The sequence below is a fragment of the Arachis hypogaea genome, chromosome 3, assembly GCF_003086295.3.
Source record: "Arachis hypogaea cultivar Tifrunner chromosome 3, arahy.Tifrunner.gnm2.J5K5, whole genome shotgun sequence".
Classification (NCBI taxonomy): domain Eukaryota; kingdom Viridiplantae; phylum Streptophyta; class Magnoliopsida; order Fabales; family Fabaceae; genus Arachis; species Arachis hypogaea.
In genome coordinates this window covers 83862006-83867279 of record NC_092038.1, presented here as the reverse complement: position 1 = coordinate 83867279, position 5274 = coordinate 83862006, and the positions used below count along the sequence as shown (strand labels likewise).

Sequence of the window (5274 nt, the reverse complement as noted above, 5' to 3'; positions counted from 1 at the left end):
ATTTTTTTTTGGATTTTTTGAAAATTATTTTTAGAAAAACAAAAAAGTAGAAAAACTTTAAAAGATTTTTGAAAACTTTTTGAAAATAAAATAATGGTTAAAACAAGAAGAAAATTACCTAATCTGAGCAACAAGACGAACCGTCAGTTGTCCAAACTCGAACAATCCCCGGCAATGGCGCCAAAAACTTGGTGCACAAAATTGTGATCTCAATGGCGCCAACAACTTGGTACGCACAATTGTAATGTCAACTCTTTTTCACAACTTCGCACAACTAACCAGCAAGTGCACTGGGTCGTCCAAGTAATAAACCTTACGTGAGTAAGGGTCGATCCCACGGAGATTGTCGGCTTGAAGCAAGCTATGGTCATCTTGTAAATCTCAGTCAGGCAGATTCAAATGGTTATGGAGTTTTGATAATTAAAAGATAAATAAACATAAAATAAAGATAGAAATACTTATGTAATTCATTGGTGGGAATTTCAGATAAGCGTATGGAGATGCGTTATTCCTTCTGAATCTCTGCTTTCCTACTGTCTTCATTTAATCATTCATACTCCTTTCCTTTGCAAGCTGTATGTAGGGGGATCACCGTTGTCAATGGCTACCATCCATCTTCTCAGTGAAAAAAGGGCAGCTACGTGTTACGTATGGCTAATCATCTGTCATTTCTCACTTGTGTCGGAATAAGATCCAATGATCCTTTTGCGTATGTCACTACATCCAACAATCATAAGTTTGAAGCTCGTCACAGTCATCCCATCCCAGATCCTACTCGGAATACCATAGATAAGGTTTAGAATTTCCGGATCTCAAGAATGCTGTGATAAACCACTATTTTATGGTTTACAATGTGTTTAATTGTGTGGTTTTATCATGGTCTTACCCACTTATTCATATAATTAGCACGCATTTATATTTCTTTCCTAAAATTATTACATGATTGAAAGCTTACTTCCTGGAGACCTTTAATTAGGTATTTTAATCCCCCTTTATTCCATTCGATGCCGTGATCTGTGTGTTAAGTGTTTCAGGCTTTATAGGGCATGAATGAGTGAGAGATTGGGAAGGAAGCTTGCAAAAATGGAAGGAATACAAGAAACCGAGGAGATGACCAGCAAGAAGTGACGCGTACGCGTCAGCGACGCGGCCGTGCGGAAGAGAGGAATTCGCAGTGACGCGGCCGCATGAGTGACGCGGACGCACGGATTGGAAAAGCAGAAGCGACGCGGAGGCATGGACGACGCGCCCGCATGGAAAAGAAAAACGCCGAATGACGCATCCGCGTGAATGACGCGTCCACGTGACGTGCGCGATCTGCAGAATTTCAGAAGTCACTGGCAGAGTTTCTGGGCCAGATTTTAACCCAGTTTTCGGCCCGGAATTATAGACTAGAGTCAGGGAACATGCAGAAATGAGATACATAATTCATTCTGCATAATTTTTAGTTTTAGATCTGGATTTACTCCTCCCCTAGGATTTTTACTCACTTGAGCATTCATAATTAGCATTGGAAGATTTTGGCTTTAGCTTTTGAGAAGAGTCTACCTCCAGTACTAGTCATCTTATTTTGTTATTTACTTTTTATATTTATTCTTCCATATTTTTAATCCCTCTAGAGTTGACTTTGGCTTATTTTTACAAGTTATTAATATAGACTATTTTTATTTTCAATTAATCCTTTTATTATTGTTTATCATGTCTTCTTTTATTTTCACCATTAATTCTGTGAATTTTATAATTATGATGAGTGAGTAGTTTCATGACTTGATTGGGGATGATTGAAAGGAACCCTTGAGTTGAACTACTCAAGAGAGAGAGATTTAAATTGGGTTTATTGTTGAATCACCCTCTAATCATTAACTCTAGTCCTTCCCAAGGGAGAGGATTAGGACTTATGACTAGAAACAGATTTCCAACTTGCTTGACTTTCCTTTACCTAGTAAGGGTTAACTAAGCAGAGTAACTTCCAATTATTAATTAATCTTGAGAGTATTTCAACAAGAATAGGGCTTCCAACTAATCTACCCCCAGTCAAGGATTTTATTTAAAATTAATTAAATTCTCTAATTTAAATTTCTGTTTATCAACTCAACCATTTTTGAAAACACCCGATTGATGAAATAGCACATCTCTCTGCAACTCGTTGGGAGACGACCTGGGATTCATACTCCCGGTATTTTAATTTTCAATATTGTGACAACCCCTTTTAAATTGATAAGCGGATTTTTGGTTGGTTAAGGACTGTACTTGCAACGTATCCCTATTAATAAATTCTTAACTCGCCAATTTCCGGCACGTCATGCTGCCAATTGATTCTAGCTTATATCACGAAGACTCTGATCTCATGGAATGGAAGGCTCTGTTTTCAGGAGAGGCAACCATGCATCGTGGACCAGGAATCCAAGAGATACACACTCTAGCTTTCGCAGGTAGAATGGAAGTGTTTGTCAGGCACGTGTTCATAAGTGAGAATGGTGATGAGTGACTTGGATTATCACAATCATCAGGTTGAAGTGCGAGTGAACATCTTAGAATAAGAAGAAGCTTGAATTAAATAGAATAACAATAGTACTTTGCATTAATACTCGAGGAACAGTATAGCTCCACACCTTAATCTATGGTGTGTAGAAACTCCACCGTTGAAAATACATAAGTGATGATGGTCCAGGCATGGCCGTGAGGCCAGCCCCCAATGTCTAAGGACTAAAAATGATTCAAAGATAGTCCAAAAGGTCGTCCAAAGATCCCCCAGTACAATAGTAAAAAGTTATATTTATACTAAACTAGTTACTAGGGTTATAGAAATAAGTAAATAATGCAGAAATCCACTTCCGGGCCCACTTGGTGTGTGCTTGGGCTGAGCATTGAAGCTTTCATGTGTAGAGACTTTTCTTGGAGTTAAACACCAGTTTGCAGCCTGTTTTGGGCGTTTAACTCTAGCTTGTAACCAGTTCCGGCGTTAACGCCAGAATAGGGCAAAAAGTTGGCGTTTGAACGCCAATTTGCATCGTCAAAACACGAGCAAAATATGGACTATTATATATTTCTGGAAAGCCCTGGATGTCTATTTTCCAACGCAATTGAGAGCACGTCATTTGTGTTTCTGTAGCTCCAAAAAAGCCATTTCGAGTGCAAGGAGGTTAGAATCCAACAGCATCAGCAGTCCTTTTTCAACGTCTGAATCAGATTTTTGCTCAGGTCCCTTATTTTCATCCAGAAAATACTTGAAACCACAGAAAAACACACAAACTCATAGTAAAGTCTAGAAATGTAAATTTTGCTTAAAAACTAATAAAAATATACTAAAATGTAGTTAGATCCTACTAACAACTATCTAAAAATAATGCCAAAAAGCGTATAAATTATCCGCTCATCACCCAGCTCATCACCCTCGTTCAAAAAAACTGTTCATTCAGAGGAATCGCCCAAGAAGACCCCAATCAACATCTAACCACCTTCCTAAGGATATGTGATACTGTGAAGTCTAATGGTGTTTATCCTGACACCTATAGACTACTTTTGTTCCCCTTTTCATTCAGGGATAAAGCATCTAAATGGCTGGAATCTTTCCCGAAGGAGAGTTTAACAACGTGGGAAGATGTGGTGAACAAATTCTTGGAGATATTCTACCCTCCTCAAAGAATCAACAAGTTGAGAGCTGAGGTACAAACCTTCAGGCAACAAGATGGTGAAACTCTCTATGAGGCATGGGAGAGGTTTAAGGACTTAACAATAAGGTGCCCACCAGACATGTTCAATGAATGGGTGAAACTACACATTTTCTATGAGGGTCTTTCTTATGAATCAGAGAAGGCAGTAGACTACTCATCTGAGGGATCTCTAAACAAGAAAAAGACCATTGAAGAAGCCATAGATGTCATCGAGACTGTAGTTGAGAATGACTACTTCTATGCTTCTGAAAGGAGCAACACTCAAGGAGTGATGGAGCTAAACCATATGGATGCACTGCTGGCTCAAAACAAGATGATCACCAAACAGTTAGCTGACCTTACCAAGAAGATGGAAGGGAACCAAGTTGCAGCAGTCACCACTTTATCATCAGCTCAAGAAGGAGTAAATACATAGGAAGAGAGTGATTGGGAACAAGGCAACTATATTGGGAACTCACCTAGGCTGGCCCATGATCCATACTTCAAAACCTATAATCCTGGTTGGAAGAACCACCCAATCTTTGGGTGGGGAAATCAACAAGATCAAGGCCAAGATGAGAGACATCACAACCCCAACAACAATGCAACTCACCAACATTACACACAGAGATCATATCAACACCTACCCAATAGTACCTCTCAACATCTATATCAAAACCAAAATGGCCCTTCTCACCCTCCTACCTCAATTCACCATCACCATCCGAAGATAGACTCTCCAGAATTAAGACTCTACTTGAAGGTATATGCAAGGAAGTCCAAGACAACAGAGTGTTCAAGGATGAAGTGCGAGCTAATATCAAAAACCAGGGAGACACCATCAAGAGGCTGGAGTCTCAAGTGGGATATCTCTCTCAGCAGATTCCCAAGCCTACTGATAGCTTCCCAAGTAACACAGAGAAAAACTCGAGAGGTGAAGCAAAGAAGGTAAGATGGGAAGAATGCAAGATGGTCACTATAAGTGATAAGGGGAGTGTCAATCTTAGAGCCTTAATAAACTCTTTCTATGCTACATGCTCACAAACTAAGTTTAGTGTCACCAATGTTGCATACATAAACACTCAATCAGTGGGTTGGGTTGCATTCATGAATAGCATTTAGTTATTTAAAAACAAAAAAATCTTTTAAAAAGTAGTTATTCCACTCTCTAACTTTCGCCGCCACCATTCTAACTCATTTTTTTATCTTGTAGGAGAAATGAAGGCAATATTGGATGAAATTGATGGGACAAATGAAGAAGGGGGTTCAGCCACTTCACAAAGGGGGACTATACACATGTCTTCAAAGGGAGTACCTTGGGAAGTGTTGCCATGCAACATTGAAAAAAGGATATCCTTGGAGACTGAACCAAGAACCTCATAAAAGTGGTAATCCTTGTGCTCATTTCATGCTAAACCCCAACCATCCATTCTTAACCCATAAAGATTGATCCACACCTTCCACTTAGTCATTACCCTTCCATAAAAGTGGCCCTCTTATTCCGTACCTCCCCACATTCCAGAACCCTCCCCTCACATTTCTTTCTTTCAAAACACACACTCAAAACTTCTTCCTCCATCAAAAGCTTTTTCACACACTCTCATAGCTACATCTTTTAAGC

The 5274-nt window shown here is 39.4% G+C and overlaps 1 non-coding gene across 1 annotated transcript; it reads right to left on the bottom strand.

Moving 5' to 3' along the window:
* Positions 1-3651: 3651 nt before the first annotated feature.
* LOC112793231 (small nucleolar RNA R71) lies at positions 3652-3755 on the bottom strand. Its single transcript, XR_003197934.1, has one exon. It is a non-coding gene; the product is annotated as a small nucleolar RNA R71 (small nucleolar RNA).
* Positions 3756-5274: the final 1519 nt, after the last annotated feature.